General features: G+C 33.0%; 1 protein-coding gene across 4 annotated transcripts in view; it reads left to right on the top strand.

The window, feature by feature from the left end:
• LOC126886001 (acyl-CoA Delta(11) desaturase-like) overlaps positions 1–19,727 on the top strand; it is a 150,335-nt gene that overhangs the window by 29,336 nt on the left and 101,272 nt on the right. Inside the window, exon 1 of one of the 4 annotated variants that reach the window (XM_050652837.1) lies at positions 17,257–17,424. The exons of 2 other annotated variants lie outside the window; for them this stretch is intronic. The gene's annotated coding sequence lies outside the window, so the exon portion shown is untranslated. Of the gene's footprint in view, positions 1–17,256; positions 17,425–19,727 lie in introns of those variants that run through there. One more of the 4 variants, XM_050652840.1, reaches the window with a different exon arrangement.

Here is a 19,727-nt window from a genome sequence, read left to right as displayed (position 1 = left end):
AGTTTCAATTTCTACATTGTAAAAAACTAGAGAATTTAAACATTTCCCATTAAAATAGTTTTTTTTATTTAAACAATTAGTAAACATAAAATTTTTTTATTGACTATTCGTGTATTGTTCCCGCAAATGCATATGTTTGCAAAGTTTCATTCATTTGCATTAAAGAAAAGGCAGTCAAATTAGCGTCTAAAGATTTGACCCAAACGATTGAACTAAAGAAAAGCGTTTAAAAAATATCAAAGATGCAAAACATTGCAAGGCAACTGCAATAACGTTTGACTTTAATGTGACTAGTATACTCAATTAATAAAACACAGCTATTGTACTGTAATATTCTAAAATACTATTGTTAAATAAGTAGTACCTAATTAAACTTAAATTCTATTGTTTTCTACTTACCGAATATATAATGCTTTTTTCGATTAAATTTTGGCGAAAAGTATTTAAATTGCAGTGTGTAAAATATCGTAAATCGTTTTGTAAGTTGTGTATGATTGGAAGTGTTCAAGGTGATTTAGTGTTTCATTTATTTAGAAAGTACCCTGTGTAGAACCTAACTTGTCTATACCGTGGACTGTATCTATAGCATCTGATATAAATAATATCAGGTATCAAAGTTTTTAACATTAAAATTTTTTTTGAGAATTTACCAGAAATTCAGTTATTTTTATGTGACTGTGCAAAATTATAATAGTTATTTATGTACCAACTCAGTAAAGTTACTCTTTATCGAACGAGTCTGATATTATGAGCAGAGCGAGCGTTAGCGAGCGAGGCGAATAACAGACGAGTTCGATAAAGAGTCTTTACTGACGTGGTGCATACAAAATTTTATCGCATTTGATATTGGTTTTAACACTTACTTATAATTTACAGTGTTGTTCTGAAGCTATTTTCTTGTGGCATTTTTATAATCAAGTATATTCAAATGGAAAATAAGCCACAATTTTACCTAAAAATGATTTTATTAACGTTTCGACGCCCAAGTCGGGTGTCGTTGTCAAAATACAAAATAATACTAAATAAACAAAAATGTTGTTGCTTAGTAAAAAATTCTTCTAATAATTTATTTAATCTGACTCATTTATATCGGCAATTCAGACACGCATTATACATTTTAAAGTAGACGACTTTAAAATGATATTGCCAATATTGATGAGTTGCGTTCCTGGGACGACTTTACTAAAAGATAGTTCATTCGATTACATGAAATCAGTCCCAACTCAAGAATATCAAGTCAGAATTTGGTATTAGTTTTGAGAGTAAACTAAATGTAAACCCAAATACTTACGATGTCGGGATAGTATAACGAGGTTTTTCCTGGTTTTCCCTCGTGATTTACTATGAAATCTCTAACGCGAGAATTTCAGTGCCACCGTTGCATTTGGTTGTCTTTTTAAAGACAGATCATATGCTATGATTTTTTGTGGCGCATATTCTTGAGTTGGGATTGATTTCATGTAATCGAATGAACTATCTTTTAGTAAAGTCGTCCCAGGAACGCAACTCATCAATATTGGCAATATCATTTTAAAATCGTCTACTTTAAAATGTATAATACGTGTCTGAATTGCCGATATAAATGAGTCAGATTAAATAAATTATTAGAAGAATTTTTTACTAAGCAACAACATTTTTGTTTATTTAGTATTATTTTGTATTTTGACAACGACACCCGACTTAGGCGTCGAAACGTTAATAAAATCATTTTCAGGTAAAATTGTGGCTTATTTCCCATTTGAATACACTTGATTATAATTTACAATTTAAGAAATTTTTAAATTTTAAACGTCATAATAATTTCATGATAATGATGACAGATAACTTTTGCAAGATGGCTGCTTTCGATTTTTAATCGATAGTTATCAATATTGAATAATTACTAAATCGGTAGAGTTTTAATTTATTTTATATGAATATAATTGCAAAATACTACATAATTTTACTTTTTGACATAAATTTAATTTATAATATCGCAAATTGTGTACAATATTTTTAAATAACTAAAGTAAATAAAAATTGTAAGTTACTCAAATAAATAATCGATTACTGCCATCGACCACTTAATTCAATCTCGATTAATCGCGGCAGGTAAAGTAAAATTCTTCTTTAAGTAAAATTCTTCTTTCATTACAATAAAGTGTTACTTTACTGCCGCAAATGAGGGCAAATGAGTACAATAATGAATGACTTTAGTGTCGGTAGGCGATAAAAATTATTACAAAGAAAAATAAATTTATATTATTATTTTCTAAAAATATATTTTATATAATTTTTCTTTCTAAAAAAATAGTGCAGTCACATTTTCAAACTACATATATTGTTTAAGTGGTAGTAGTGTTTATAATATCATTATTTATTAAATTGTTGTTTAATCTTTGTTTTTACTTTCAGGTGTTATTATTTCCTACTGGGGAATATTAGGCGTTACAGCTGGAGCCATGGGCGCCCATACTCATGGGCAGCTTTTCGGGTGCTGTAAACTATACATATATATGGTTATCCAAAGTATACAGAATATAATGTGCAACATCTTCACATCTGCCCCCCTGAAAATTTTTGTATGGGCGCCGGTGGCTGGAGCCCATCGTCTTTGGGCTCATAGAACTTACAAAGTGACTTTGCCATTAAGAATATTTTTAATGTTGTTGCAGGCATCTGTTATTTAAAATGATATTTACATTTGTGTTAGGGATCACATAATGCACCATAAATATACAGACACCGATGCTGATCGGCACAATTCGAACAGAGGATTCTTCTTTTGTCATGGTGGATGGCTATTAATGAAAAAGCACCCGGACGTTATTAATAAAGGAAATAATATTGATATGAGTGATGTTGCAGACGACCCTGTAGTGAAATTTCAGAGAAAGTAAGTAAATAAGTAAATAATATGAAACTAAACGGTTTCGTTTTGATTCATATCGGGTCTCTTCTCATCCCTCAACACGTGTTTCTAGGTCTACACGTTATCAAGAGAGTTTTGCAAGAAGACCGATTTAAATCAAAACATCTGTTCTGCTCGGTATAAATAATGAAATATTTATACCGGAGCATCGTTAGTTAGAATCGACCACTCGTTTTGGCTTCTGTAGATTTTAATAAAGCCTTTGACACGGTAGAATTTGACATAATTCTGGAAGCACTACAAGCATGCCGCATTGACTACCGATACACAAGATTAATTTACAATACATACAAGAACGCAACTATGTCGGTGAAACTACATAAAAACACGGACCATATCCCAATCGGCAGAGGAGTCCGACAGGGCGATACCTTATCGCCTAAACTGTTTAAGTACTAGAATCTGCTTGTAAAAAACTTAACTGGGAAGAGCGAGGCCTGAATATTGACGGTAGAAGATTAACAAATTTGAAATTCGCAGACGACATAGTTTTATTCTCTGACAACCTTAAGGGAGATATGTACAATGCTACATGAACTTCAGTTAGTGTGTGCCAGTGTAGGTCTTAAAATATAAACATCTCCAAAACAAAATTCATGACAAACCTAGTACCTAGCGGAAATATCAATATTGGAGACAACGAAGTAAAGCTAGTGGAAAAATACATATACCTTGGACACGAAATAAAGATTACAAGAGACAACCAAACATGCGAACTACGAAGAAGAATAAAGGGGCAGCCTATGAAAAACTCAAAGACATCTTTAAAAGCGATATACCAAGTTCTTTAAAACGTAAAACATTTGACCAATGTGTGTTGCCTGTGATGACTTATGGTGCCGAAACTTTGACATTGACAGCTACAACTTCTAAAATGCTGCAAATAGCCCAGAGGCAAATGGAAAGGTCAATGTTGAGTATATCGCTTCGTGACCGAGTTAGAAATGAAGATTTAAGACGAAGAATAGGAGTTACCGATGTAATTTCACGAATTGCCACCCTGAAATGGAACTGGGTCGGACACGTCGTCCGAATCAGTGATGGGAGATGGACGAAGAGATTACTTGAGTGGAGGCCGAGATTAAACAAAAGAAGTAAAAGAAGACCACCTACTCGTTGGACTGACGATCTCAAGAAAATGTCTAGAAATTGGATGCAAAGTGCTCAAAATAGAGCACAATGGACAAAAATGACGGAGACCTATGTCCAGCAGTGGACGCAAAGAGCTGGACGATGATGATGGTTAGAACGACCTCTAACGGGGAACGATAAAATTAGTGAAATGAATGTCGACAAAGAATCAAGTAATCTCTTAACCCAGGTACTAAAACACCAACGGGAGACGCTAGGAAAATATTCCAACAATTCATCTCAGATTACCCATGTGAAACGTTATCATTTTGATGATAGCGATGACAGAACGGACGTTTTGATTCAGATCGGTCTTTTGGCAAAGCTCTCTTGATGACGGTAGACCTAGAAACACGTGTCGAGGGAAGGCAAGAGACCCAATTTGAATCAAAACGAAACCTTTTAAGACTAAGTTTTCAATCTAATAGCACATAAAATAACATTAAAATTATTACTCCACATCCCACCAGATTAAAAACAATTGAACCTTCTCTGGTGACACCACCGAGGCTTCTAAAATTTGCAAGCCATAACGGATGCTGTGACTAAAGAAGATGAGGGAATTTTACAATTTATAATTCACGTCCCATCTGCTCAGCGCAGTCAAGTTCCAACGAGAATGGTTCCCTTAGTACTTCAATCAGAGTAAACATGTAAATCAAAAATTAATAACCATTTTCAATTTCGTTGCAACACGGATCTACAGCTGCATCATATTCTAGTTCAATCAGAGAGTGCAGCAAGCACCTCTACCGGTTTCGAAAGTTATTAGTCTCTCATCAGGAGGCACATATCCTGCTCTCTCTGACCCAACCAGGACAAAACCCGGCGTGCAGTTAGGCATTGCAACGAACGAAATGGCAGGGATGCCCTAGCGAGAACTGCTAGCAAAAGACTAAGTTTTCAATCTAATAGCACATAAAATAACATTAAAAATATTACTCCACATCCCACCAGATTGAAAACAATGGGAACCCTCTCTGGTTACACCTCCAAGGCTTCTAAAATTTGCAAGCCATAACTTAGTCTTTTGTATTTCGTTCGTTGCAATGCGTAACTGCACGCCGATTTTTGTACTAGCTGGGTCAGAGAGAGCAGCATGTGTGCCTCCTGATGAGAGACTAATAAGTTTCGAAACCGGTAGAGGTGCTTTCTGCAGCCTCTGATTGAACTAGAATATGACGCGGCTGTAGTTTCCTGTTGCAACAAAATTGAAAATGGTTATTTATTTTTGAAACCGTTTATTTTCATTTTGTCTTATACCATACTCTGTATTTATTAGGGTACAAAAATGATAACGTACAAAACAGAAGCAAAGGGGCCAGTAGACAAAGCAAAGGGGCTGAAAAATCTGAGACAGTGAACGGGAAAACATCCTTAGACTTAGCCAGATTTGGCCCCGTGCGACTTGTTTTTGTAAAAGACACTTCTGGCCTTCTAACCCCATTTTTTCCATATCTTTTTCAACCTCTTGCTTCCATCTATTTTTCGGTCTTCCTTTTCTCTTTTTTGAGGCTATGGTGTAGTTTAGTACACTTTTTGGAGTCCTCGCGTTCGGCATCCTTTCTATGTGACCTCGCCATCTAAGTCTCTGTGCCTTTATCACTCCTATTATATTAGGTTGATTGTATAATTACTTTAACTCATCATTTGATCTTCTTAATCATAAACCGTCCCTTATTATTCCTCCATATATCTTCCTCAGGATTTTCCTTTCCCAGATCTCCAGTAAACTTTGTTCATTTTTTGTCATTGTCCATGTCTCACTGCAGTATGTTACTATTGGTTGTATAGTTGTTTTGTATAACTGTATATTTGCGTTTCTTGATAAAAACTTGCTTTTCAACATTCCATTAAGCGCATGTACACTTCTTTTGCCTGCCATTATTCGAGCTTGTATTTCTTCTTTAATGTTCGGTTTACGTGATATTATTGCTCCCAGGTATGTAAATCTTTCTACGATTTCGAATTCGTATGATGTTCCTTCTTCTATTTCTACTTTAAGCTTTTGTCTATTCCTGAACTGACCATCTGTCCATTCCATATATTTTGTTTTAGTTTCATTTATGTGGAGTCCCATTTTCTTCGCTGCTTTTACTATTCTCTGTACTATTTCCTGTAGCTCTTTTGTTGCTCTTGCAAGCTGGGCAGAAAAGTCACTTGCTGGGCAGAAATTTAAGTCAAATGAGGAGGTACTTACCGCCGCAGAAGATTACTTTTCAGACCAAGAGTAAATGTATTTTTCAGACGGGTTAAAGAAGTTGGAGCATCGCTGGGTGAAGTGTATCGAGCCAAAAGGAGACTATGTTGAGAAATAATCGACACTTTTCCAAAATTTTCGTTTTTCTTTTGTAGACAACGTATTTATCAAACCGTACTAGTACGCTTTTTGTTATGTTTTTGTAGTGTAACAAGCTCAACCAAATTTTAAGATTCTTATTCTTCTTTTTCTTTTACATATTATTGTGTATCATTTTGTCAATCAAAGATAGAATAAAATTTTTATTTTTTTTAATATAACGTGGGCACATAAATTTGATACACTCTGTATATTGATTTGTAACTATTTATTATAAGTTACTTTTTAAGCAGTGGTTTATCCTTAATGAGTTTTTCCCTGAAGAATTAAAGACATTAGTAAATAAAGTGATGTATATAGACAAATTGTTTCAGGATTATAATTTTAAAACGGTTGCTTTATTACGAGCGAAGCCAAAAGCCACAGGTAATTATTATACCGGGTGTCCACTTATATTTTCCCCCATTTTAACTGCCTATAACTTCTAAATGGTTCAAAATAAAAATATGCGGTTTTCGCTGAAATGTTTTATTTTAGTAAAAGTCTTGTCTGAATGGATTGAATTTTTTATATCGCTTTCAAATACGAAATAAAAAATGGCGGATTTTTGAAAAAAACTTTGTTGACTTTTTTTAATGGAACACCCAGTATATTTTTTTGCAAATTGAAAGAAAGGTCATTCACCTATCCAGCGATATAAAATTCAAAATAGGTTGTCAAATCACTGAGTAATTAATTTTTAAAATGAGGGATGCAACGTGGATATCACATACCTAAATAACATAACTGAGCAAAATGATATTATGTTATGTGATTTCCACATTGCATCTCTCATTTTAAAAATTAATTGCTCAGTCATTTGGCAACCGATTTTAAAAAATTTTATATCGCTAGATAGGTAAATGACCGTTTTTTCAAGACACAAAAAAATATACTGGGTGTTTTAATAAAAAAAGTCAACAACGTTTTTTTTTTAAAAAATCCGCCATTTTTTATTTAAAAGCGATATAAAAAATGGTCGTTTACCTAAAAACTTGAAAAACGGTCATTTATCTATCAAGCGATATAAAATTTTTTAAAATCGGTTATGACCGAGCAATTAATTTTTAAAATGAGAGATGCATTCTTAGCAAAAATATAGCCTGTAAATATTTAAAAAAAATTAAGTATATATCACGTCTCTACACCTAGTACAAGCAGAGTTATAGCTAATGAAAAATAGGTTCATATTCGTCAAATTCCAAATGGAATACTTTAACGTGAAATAACCAAAAATTGATGCACATTCCGGGGAAAACTCATTACAACTTATTTAAAGTGTTTAAAAAAAGCTTCACTTTTGTTTTATAAAAAAAATTTCTACCATCAAAATTAAACAAGTCACGCTCAAAATAAAGTTAGTTCCTTTTGGTTTTGGTAAAAAAATCGAGAAAATCACCCCCTAATAGTATCTTAAATGAACTTAATCGTTACGACTTCACAAGTTTCTTGACTCGTGTATATATTGTTTATATGATCTGTAAATTTCATCGTTTTAAAGTCCTTATTATTGAAAGGGCTGTAGTTAAAAGGGGTTGAACGAGTCACTGATCACGAATGTATGCAAATTTAGAAACACCAAATCTTAATCAATTTTTGTCTAACAGAAAAACAAAAAAATACATGATATTCAGAAAAGCAAATCTGACTTTTTTTGTTTTTCGAGATTTTTGGTATCTCTAACAATTTTTAAGTTATTTTGAAAAAAAGCATATTTTTCCAAATTTACATTTTTAGTAATTTTACTTTGAAACCAAATTTTTTCAAAAATAAGCACTTTAAATCGATTAAACTTGAATCTCGGAAAATTGTTCGAATGTAATTTGTTCGAAGAAATTTATTCGACGGAAATTTGTTCGAATGTTATTTGTTCGAAAAGAAATTTGTTAGAATATAAATTTGTTCGAACAAATTTAATTCGAATAAAATTCCGGATACCGTTTTTAAGGGTTGAAATGTTTGGGCGCACTTGAACTGCAGAAATTTTAATAGCTATAATTAAAGTGGGTACTCGAATTGCAAAAATACCTATATATTTTCAAAATTATTATTATTTACATATGTTATTACATCCTGTTATTACATATATTAAAATATACAATCGTACTTACAACGAAATACATTTGCTCAAATAATAATGGTACCGTTTTGAACGTGCCATCAGCGTACCAATGCTCGCAATTTACTAGGAGTTGTAAATTTCGTCGTGTTGTAAACAATAAAATTCTCAAGTCAATGTTCACCAGTTTCTTTCACTTCTTCTGGTCGTCTTTGAATTGCTCGACTTTTACAAGAGAACTTCTTAAAATTTGCACACTTCCAGTAAACTTTGGTATCACAACTTTTGTCCTGTACGTATAAATATCCGTGAAAACTAAGCATATCTTTGCCTTTCGAACTTTTAAAAAATTTCGCAGCCATTTTAAATCACAAATGTCATTAATCTTAAATGTCATTAATAAAATAAAATTCCTACCTGTCTAATTGCAATAGGGATATTAGAGATTACCTAAGTCATTAAGTATTAATCACGTAGACCATTCCCTAGATACGAATTCCTCGAATAATTTATTTTCGAACCAATTTCCTTTCGAACTACTTTCTTTCGAACAACTTTCTGTTCGAACAATATATATTCGAATAAATTTCCGTCAAATAAATTTCTTTGAACAAATTTGATTCGAACAAAATTCCGGATCTGATTAAACTTACAGATCATATAAACACAACATAAGTAAAATAATTTGTGGAGCGGTAACGATTAATTTCATTTAAGTTGCAGATTAGGGGGTGGTCTTCCCTATTTTTTTTTTGCAAAAACAAAAGGTACCAACTTTATTTTGAGCGTAACTTGCTTAAATTTAATGCTAGAAACTTTTTGTAAAAACAAAAATAAAGATTTTTTAAAACACTTTAAAAAAGTTATAATGGGTTTTCCCCCAACAGTGCTTAATTTTTTGGATATTACACGTCGAAATATTCTATTTGAAATTTGGTGAATATGAATCTACTTTTCATTGGCTATAACTCTGGTTCTACGAGATCCAGAGACCTAACGCGTACACCATTTTTTTTACTTTTTTGTAAGCTATAATTTTGATAAGAACATTTTTTCGACAAAATACTTACTTTTTGAGGGTTTTGCGAAAAACCGTCTAAAAATGTGGTTATTTTGTTGAAAAATGAACATATTCACTCGCAAATAACTCGAAAATGTTTACTTGGCGAAAAAGCTCTATAGAACAAAAGTTACTTAAAATTAGTCAGTTTACCCATTTCCGGACTTATTTTGGACATATATTTTTTCACCCCCAATAGGGGGTGAAAATCACCCCCAGGGCAAAAGCACACAATGTGTTAATGTGTTAATGTCATCGGCACCATATCACTTTTTTTCTTTGACATGTAAGCTATACGTATGCCAAATTTAATATCAATCCTAGCGGTTCTTTAAAATTTAGAGTAAAAACCGTGAAAGAATGGACTATCAGTCAATTTGTACCCTACGAGCTTCCTAGTGGGAAAGTTTTGGGGTAGTTCTGATTTCTTTCATTATATATGGATTTTGGGCTGCTGAATCCGAATATGAGGTTTGCGGACAAAATTTCTTGCCGGAACATTAAAAAAAACGCGAAAAAAGCGAAAAATTTCAGCTTTTTCCGCTTTTTTGCTCAAATCTCGAAAACGATAAACTTTAAGTAAATGGTGTGTTAACAGAAATTAAAGTACTTAACATTATCTACAAATATCACTATTTACTTTTTTTTCAGACGAACCGTTCGGTCTAAAGTGCAAGTTGAAAATTGCCAATTTTTAACGGTCTCGGCAAAACCCACTTTTTACATTCCAAAACTTTAGTTTTTATTAGAATGCTGTCATTTGATAAATTTCTTCTGGTTTTCTCTACAAATAATAAATGTTAGTTCATAATATGAATATGGTATGTCTCTTCTCACAGCTTCCATGAATTCATTCCTTCCTAAAATACCGAGAATGTCTCTGCTTTTTCCTTAGAGCCACAGAAGATCAGGCACAGATGGAGTCACAGTTTCAGTTGGTGTGAACATTCCCCTCGTATCTTGATTTCTGATGAACCTTGATGTTTTGTCCTTTCAAAATGTATTAGTTGAACAGCTCTCTGACTTCCATAAACCTCAGGTGCGGGTTTAGGTTTTAGCCGAGGAATGGATTGGTTAGGATCTATTGCATGTTTTGGTGCAATAGGTACAAGAAATGCCACCCATGACGTAAAAAGTGTGGTATCCATATATTGTATGTACGTTAACCCTTTCTGTCCCAACGCTGCATATATATGTTTTTGAAAAGTGGGTTTGTATTCCCAGTCGCCGTATATATACGTTCAAGGTGTTATGGTCTCAATTTACCAAAGCCGAAAATATGCGTTACTTATAAAATTTTAGACTCATTGGTGTCCCAATGCCGTAGAAATATGTCCGAAAATGTTAGATTATTGTTCCCAAATCCTCAAAATGTTGGCACCTAAGACAGGTCATGCGGATCCATTGCCGTATATATTTGTTCACATATTTTAGATGTATGCTATATTGTAGCACTGGTGGCAACGCTTATAGGTAGCTGCTAGAAGGTGAAGCATTTGTAGCCACAGAAAAGACCAGAAAAAAAAAAGAAGCGAATCGAGATAAATGTGTGCAAGATGCGGAGTCGGTCTTTGCGTAGTGTCATGTTTTGAGGAGTACCACACAAAAGAAAACTTTTAATGTTAATTTACATTCCATTATTTTTTTAAGTTAGTTACATTTTGTCAAGTTGGTTTTGCTCTCTGATGAGTACTTTTGAAAAGAAAACGTTTAAGTTGGTTAAAAAAAACACATTAAAAAACATGTTTTGGTCATTTATTTGTTTATTTATATGTGACGTATATATAAGGCAATGGGACTCTAAACATGAGAAAACCTTTGGGATTGAGGGACCAACATGTAAATTAAGGCCTGGCATAGAAAGGGTTAAAATCAGCGTTTTCGTACACCTGTTGTGTAAAGCACGACTGGTCAATTTTCTGCGGATTGCCTGCGATTGCTGACACTTCCAGATAAGCAACGCGCTTGCTCAAAGTCTTGTAGCGGCAGTAAGGCCCAGATAGTTGGTCTCACCATTCCTTGCAGGGTTGGCCGTTTTCTCTACAAAAAGTACGGCTCAAGAAAATATACGGCCTCTATGGGGTTTTATTCATCTTATACAGAAGCTGTTCGCCTGGAAGTGTCAGCATTCGCAGGCGATCCGCAGAAAATTGACCTGCCGTGCTTTATACAGCAGGTGCACGATAACGCTGATTTTAACGTACATACAATCGACGAATACCACACTTTTCACGTCATATGTGGCATTTCTTGTATTGCACCAAAACATTCAGTAGCTCCTAAGCAATCCATTCCTTGAATAAAAAAGAAACCCGCGCCTGAGGTTTATGGAAGTCGGGGTGATTTTCAACTAATTCATTTTAAAAGGAAAAAACCTCAAGGTTTATCAGAAATCAAGATAACAGATCCGAAGGAAATGTTCACACCAACTGAAACTGTGACTCCATCTGTGCCTGATCTTCTGTGGTTCTAAAGGAAAAGCAGAGACATTCCATAGGACGGATTGGACTCATGGAAGCTGTCGCAAGAGAAATTCCATACATATCAACTAATATTTATTATTTTTATAGAAAACTAGGAGAAATTTATCAAATGACAGCAGTCTAATAAAAAATAAAGTTTTGGAATGTAAAAAGTGGGTTTTGCCGAGACCGTTAAAAATTGGCAATTTTCAACTTGTATTTTAGACCGAACGGTTCGTCTGAAAAACAAAGTAAATAGTGATATAAATAGTAAATATTTGTAGATAATTTTAAGTACTTTAATTTCTGTTAACAGACTATTTACTAAAAGTTAATAGTTTTTGAGATTTGAGCAAAAAAGCGCAAAAAGCTGAAATTTTCCCTTTTTCGCGATTTTTTCAATGTTCTGGCAAGAAATTTTGTCCGTAAACCTCATATAGTCCTGTCGCCAGGGGGGGTACAACGGCCTCCTTAATTCAGATGGACTTACCCAAGTTTTTTTTATATATTTTGACCCGCAGAATACGAATTTTTTGGGTAACAGTTGATCCGGATGTCGATAAGATTGTTATAGACAAAGAACTTGAGGAATTACATAACAGCGATTTCTCGCAAAACGAAATATATTTTTGTATTTTTTGGGTCATTTTAAGCAAAAAATATTCCTACAAGTTTTTTCGTAGAATGTATAGTTTTCGAGATAACCGCGGTTGAACTTTCAAAAAATCGAAAAATTGTAATTTTTGAACCCGAATAACTTTTGATTAAAAAATAAAGTAGCAATCCTGCTTACCGCATTTGAAAGTTTAAGTCAAATTATATCGGTTTTGATTATTTGCATTGCTAAAAATTTATTATTTTATTGTTAAACAAAGTTATAAACACCTAGTATGTGAGTGATGTTTTCAATGATTTCTCATTTAAAATCGAACGAGTAGGTAGAGTAGCTACAAGTGCAAGCGAGGCAATTTCTACGTAGCATGCGTTAAAACGCATGTATTAGGTACGGGAAACACTATGTGTTTATAGATTTCTTTAACAATAAAAAAATTAATTTTTAGCAATTCAACTAATCAAAACCGATATAATTTGACTTAAACTTTCAAATGCGGTAAGCAGAATTGCTACTTCATTTTTTAATCAAAAGTTATTCGGGTTCAAAAATTGCAATTTTTCGATTTTTTGAAAGTTCAACCGCAGTTATCTCGAAAACTATGCATTCTACGAAAAAACTTGTAGGAATATTTTTTGCTTAAAATGACCCAAAAAATACAAAAAGATGTTTTGTTTTGCGAGAAATCGCTGTTATGTAATTCCTCAAGTTCTTTGTCTATAACAATCTTATCGACATCCGGATCAACTGTTACCCAAAAAATTCGTATTCTACGGGTCAAAATATATAAAAAAAACTTGGGTAAGTCCATCTGAATTAAGGAGGCCGTTGTACCCCCCCCTGGCAACAGGACTAATATTCGGATTCAGCAGCCCAAAATCTATATATAATGAAAGAAATCAGTACTACCCCAAAACTTTCCTAGTCAAAACACTATTTTATTGAATCATATACGGAATGTTAAATATTCGTAGACGGAAAAAGATAACTTTTTATTAGTCAGTTAAAAGGAGATTGATTTTAAAATACTTGTTAATGTACCTATTATTAAATAAAAATAAAACAATTACATATAGTATTTGGAATGTCATTCGGTGCGAAATTCATATACGGAATATTAAATACTCGTAGATGGAAAAAGATAACTATTTATTAGTCAGTTAAAGGGAGATTGATTTTAAATTACTTCTTAATGTATTATTAAATAAAAATAAAGATTCCACGTGTGGCCTTCTTACGAGGAGGTTGTCTTGTTGTTCGAGAGCTCATTAACGTTTTTTTTTCTCTATAGTAAGTGATAAGTTTTTGTGAAACAACTAGGTATGTGCCTTTTCAATATATTTGATACTTGAAAGAAACACAACAATAGGCTAGGCGTTGAGCCCAGTTTTTATTAAATATTTTAGCATTCAGAATATTTAAACATCTCTCTACAACCTACTGCTCCAAGATTCGCAGCTGTTACCAAATCAAACACAAGAAAACCTACACCGGCACCCATATCATATCCTAGCAGATCTTAAGCCATTGTATTAAATGCTCTTCCGGACACAGCTCTCTTCGATTACTTTTAGCGTATTACCCATGCTTCTCGTATATCTAACCAACGCGTTTGCATCTTTCTTGCCTCTACTTCTGATGTCGATAACCTTAAAAACAATCCTACGGTTTCACTTAAAAATGAAACCGTTCACATTCGCAGACTTATTACCCCATCTAAAAGGTTGTTAATATCTAACGTGTGTCCATCGATTCCAAACCAAGTTATCGAGCAGGCATTAAAAAACGAACTTGACCTTAGGCTAGCCTCACCTGTATCTCAGATTCATTCTGGCTCACCCGACGATGATTATGCTCAAATATTAAGTTTTCGACGGTCCATTTACGTAATACCAGATAAAGAAAACTTCGAAATACAAACCTCCGTATTAATACATTTTGAGAACATGTACTCCCGAATCTTTATTACATCAGACAGACTCGAATGTTTCCTTTGCCAACAAGCTAAACACACGGCTGAAACCTGCCAAAACCCTCCGGATACCACAACCCACCCCCAATTCGCTCAAGTACCCAATGAATCCACCAATAATAGCCATACTGCACCTCCCGGAATCTTTTCAACTTCTGTCCCAAATTCTCCTTCCGATAATTTACATTATTACAATGTTCCAGAATAAGAAAGATTAATTCATCTTATTCTAGAATAACAATCGAAGGGTTATTTACATAAATATCAAATAAGCATTTTCTAGAAAGAAATATCGAGGTTAATTTACCTGTTAAAAAGGTTCCCCTTTTAAATGCATTCATAAATCAAATCAATAGTCAGGGAGCTGAAAACAGTCGGGTGACAAAATCACGTCACACAACTTTAAAGAGTAGGTACTTAAATAAAAACAAATATTTTATGCCATGTTTCGTCGCAGGAACTATGATTTATTAAATATTAGATTAGTTTTTGTACTTGATGAGTTTTTCCATAAACACAATAAATGGATATTGTAAAATTAATGAATGTGATAACTACAAGTTGAAAGACATAACTAACAGACCTGGATACCGCGTATCAAAAAAAAGTTGATTAATATCAAGCTAAAAGTTTATTAATAGCTTAGCGGTGTCTAGTCGGAGAAACTTTGATGTATGGGAACACTAGAACAGGGAAAGTTTTAATTGTGGAACAAATTAAAAATTTGGAACGTCAGACTACTGAAACGTTCCATGTATTTTGTAGGACAGAACTTCCAATTGATTTGTTATCATTTCATTAAACTCTCATGTAAAAATCACACTGGGCTGGGTACAACGAAAGATATCAGGATGGAACATGGAATAAAGCAATTGGCCGCTGCAGACCATATACTGCAAAAATGAGATGAAAAATGACATTGAACAAAGCGCAGGTCCAATGTGGAGAAGGCAAACAGAAGACAGAGGCAAATGGAGACAAATGGAAGAGGCCTATATTCAGCACATGGATAGATTTTGGGCAGTAGATAGATAGATAGATAGATCTATGTTGGTCAAAAATATTAACGCTCTACTCAAGTATTTGATCAAAAAAGGTATTCTTAAAAAAATGTACCATAAAAAACGAAAAAAATGGTGTACGTATGAAGTCTGTAAACCCAGTAGCAGAAGAGTTTTAGCTCATGGAAAGTAGGTTCTTATTCGTCAAATTACAAATCTAATATTTCAACGTGAAATAAAAAAAAATTAAGCACATTTTTTGTGGGGAAAACTAATCGAAACTGTTTTAAAGTGCTTGAGAAAGCTTTATTTTTGTTTTTTATAAAAGTTTCTAGCATCAAGAATAAGTAAGTTACGCTCAAAATAAAGTTTGTCCCTTTTTGTTTGATAAAAAAAATCGTGAAAATCACCCCCTAATTACCATTTGAAATGAAATTAATCGTTACCGTTTTACAATTTACTTTACTTATGTATTGTTTATAAATATGATCTGTAAGTTTCACCAGTTCAAAGTGCTTATTTTTGAAAGGGTTCTAGTTGAAAGGGCTTGAACGAGTCACTAATCACAAGGTTATGCAAACTTTGAACAGTTATATCGTAATGAATTTTTTTCTTACCGAAAAAAAATCCAAAATATTCAGCCAAACGAAACTATTTACGAAAATTTAACACCAATCACTAATTTAACTAAAAAACTAAAATTTTAGCACATTCTATTAACATCTGTCAAGTATTCACATTTCAAAAAAAAAATTTCACCATTTTTAACTTTATTGTGTAGCACGATTACTAAGTAATTGTCATTTAACCCATTTAGCAGTTGCGTATCACTTTGAAGATGCCTTTAAGATGCTTGAAATTAAAAAACTGATATTTCTATGGTGAGTCTAATAAATTGAGCGAGGAATGTATATTGTATCTCCATCGCATTCGCGGGCGTCCTAAGAATCTTCTTCCTGTAGGGCCCAGATTAACTTGGCAAGGCGGTTTTTAGGAAGTCTACGTACATGGCCAGCCCATCTTAGACGTTGTGATTTCATTTATTGGAGTAAAAACTCTCCACTGTTTCAAAGTTATATGGGTCTATTTAATTGTAATATTTTGCCATATTCTGTCTCGTCTCCTTTGTAGGTTGATGCTCATTTATTTGGTTTTCTCTTCATTTACCCTTAAACCAGTTTTCTTTGCCTCTACCTCCAAATTATTGAAACTCTCCACATTGGTGAGTGTGTTTCCTACAATGTCAATGTCATCCGCCTATGCTAGTAGTAATTTTGGTCCATTTACTGTCAGTAATTCTGTTCTAATTTGTGCTGTTCTTACTAGTTTCTCCAGGATTATATTAAAAAGGAAAGGTGACAGCGCATCTCTTTGTTTCAGGCCATTGCTTCTTTCGAACCAAAAATTATGCTCATTTTAATTTTGATTTTGAGTTGATTTTCTCGCGAACGGATTAACGGATTCCGTTAATTTTTTTTTGATTTTAGATTTTTTTTGGGGTATTTATACTCTTGGGCAAAGGTTTACTCAAATTTTACATCTGCATTATATTTGACTATTATATGATTAAAACAGCCATTGTAGGCTAATGTTCTTAAACTATCATTTGAATACTGATTGTGATGAAACGATGATGTATCTATTCCATTGTTTTCTAATTACCGAATATTTAATGATTTTGTTCCAATAAATTTCGGCAAAAAGTATTTATATTGGATTGGGCAAAGTAATGGTAACTCAGTTTTTGTGAGTTCTCTGTGTGTTTAAGTGTTCAGAGTGATATACAGTCTGCTCCATTTATTCAGAAACTACATTGTGAAACCTGACTAGTCTTAGTTGGGCACTTTTGCTCATATAGCAGCTCACAGAAGTATCAGGTATGAAAGTTTTAATTATTCTAATCTATACAGGGTGATTGATTAGTGTGATAAAGCTCAGTAAATACCTTATAGTAATAGATAGCAATAAAAGTTAATAGCAAACATTGTAGCCAACTTTGAGTTTCACAGTACAAAAAATTAGTTAGAATCTCACAGGGTGTTCCATAACATAGTGGTAGACTAAGCTTATGTTTTTTTAACTGAACATGTATGTCATTTTATATTCGAAATCTTCCCCCATCACAAAAATATAAATGTTTGTTATTATTTATTATTATTATTTATTATTATATAGGGTATTTATGAAGTTATAACCAATTTTATATGAAATGGTAACAGGTTTACCTACCTGTATAATAATTAAACAGAAGTACAATAACAATGTTTTACTGCTGCCAAGGCAAGTACTTTATTTTCTCAGTAATTTTAAATGGAAGACTGTATTTTATGTCACTATAGAAAAGTGCCATTACCATACTTTAATTTTTATATAGTATTCCCTATGTTTAATTTATTAGTTTTTGAGATATTTCTATTTTTAAGAGCAAATTATTAATAAGGTATCTAAATTTTTCCAAATTGTAATTAAACCATGTACTAAATCCCTGTTGTTTATCTGCTAAACTTATCCTCTGCTTCATTAGTTCGTGTAAAATTTTAGTGTTAGGCCCCGTTCTCATGACAGGCGCTTAAGGCTATGGGTACATAATTCGCAAATATTTTACGTGTATCCCTACTTTTTCTGTCTTTACACGGCAAATTACGTGTAGTAAAATTCACACCGGTATGGATATGTAAACATTACTAGAATGTCATTCTACTTGAAAATGTCATCATTAATTTAAAGAGATGGGTTTTGAATATTCTTGGATAACTGTTATTTTTATACTTGGAAATTATTAATACAGTTAATAAATGTGATAATTTTTTCACTAACTATGTATTCAGTGATTGTAATAATTTATTTGTACAACAAAGACTAATACTCAATCGAAAAAAGAGAAAAAGTGTTAAAGTGATATTTTAATAATATATTGTTATGGAACGCTTACAATTTTGAACATCTTTAACAACAAAATACTTGGATTACAGAATATATTATCCTGATGTATTCTCTGCTTGGATCTTCCACAAATAATACACAATAAATAAATTTTTATTAAGAGTAAACAGTAGCGATCAACAGGTAGCAATAAAATATAACTTCGGGAGATAGTATCATAAACTTTGGCAACATTGGTAATCTTTGACATTATGTAAGATTAATATTATTGACAATTTAACTCATAGGCGCGCTAAATGGAAGTAACCGAAAACAATTTTGTTATTAGTAAATAAATATTTATAAAAATAAACCCAAATGGGTGAAAATTTTATGTTAACATAGGTATTTGTACGAAAAAATAATAATAATAATTTCATTGTGAAGCGAAACGAGAGCAGTCTTATTTTATTTAGTTCATAGAGCGCCAAAGGCACTCTAGAACACCCTTTAACCCTTCTTAGGGTCCCATCAGAGGTACATATTTCATTCTCTTTGAACTACTAAAATTCGGGCTACCGTTATCGGTTCACAACGAAATGATGGCATGAATGCCGTGGCGGTATCTGCTAAAGACGAACGAAAGTTTTACTTCTAATATTAACAATATCAAAAATAAAATAAAACTTAGAACTAGTCTTCTGGTTAAACCAATCGTGGCTTGTGGCTTCTAAAATTTGCAAGCCAACGAATTGCCGGAGCTAAGAAGGCCGAGGGAAATCTACCAGGTTAAGTCGTACTTCATGGAATGATTATTTATTATTTTAATTAGTTCTACTCGTAATCTGAGTATTCGGAACTAAGCTTTGTTGGAATTTTACCGTGCTGGACAGGCGGGAAGTGAGATGCAGCCTGATAGATCTTCCTCGGCATTGTTAGCTCCTGCACTTTTTATAAAAATACACTTTCTTCAATTTTTTTATCCGATGCCTAGATTTTGTGTCATTTTGGAACTACTAATGAAATAAAAAATTTTAGTAGTTCCAAAATTACACAAAATCTAGGCATCGGATAAAAAAGTTTATTTGAAGAAATTGTATTTTTTTGTTCTTCTTAATGGCGGTACAGGCTCGTTTTTTTAATATTGTATTTAATTACAGAGTAATTTCCACATATTAATATATTTTTCAAATTGGGCCCTGTACCGCCATTCTTTATTTTATTACGAATACGTGTGCCAAATATCTCGAAAAAATATTCAAAATTACAGCCGCAATCTTGGAACGCGTTTTTGCTACCTGTTGATCGCTACTGTCTC

The sequence above is a fragment of the Diabrotica virgifera genome, chromosome 1 (genome assembly GCF_917563875.1).
Source record: "Diabrotica virgifera virgifera chromosome 1, PGI_DIABVI_V3a".
In the NCBI taxonomy this organism is placed as follows: Eukaryota; Metazoa; Arthropoda; class Insecta; order Coleoptera; family Chrysomelidae; genus Diabrotica; species Diabrotica virgifera.
This window is presented reverse-complemented; position numbering and strand designations above follow the sequence as displayed.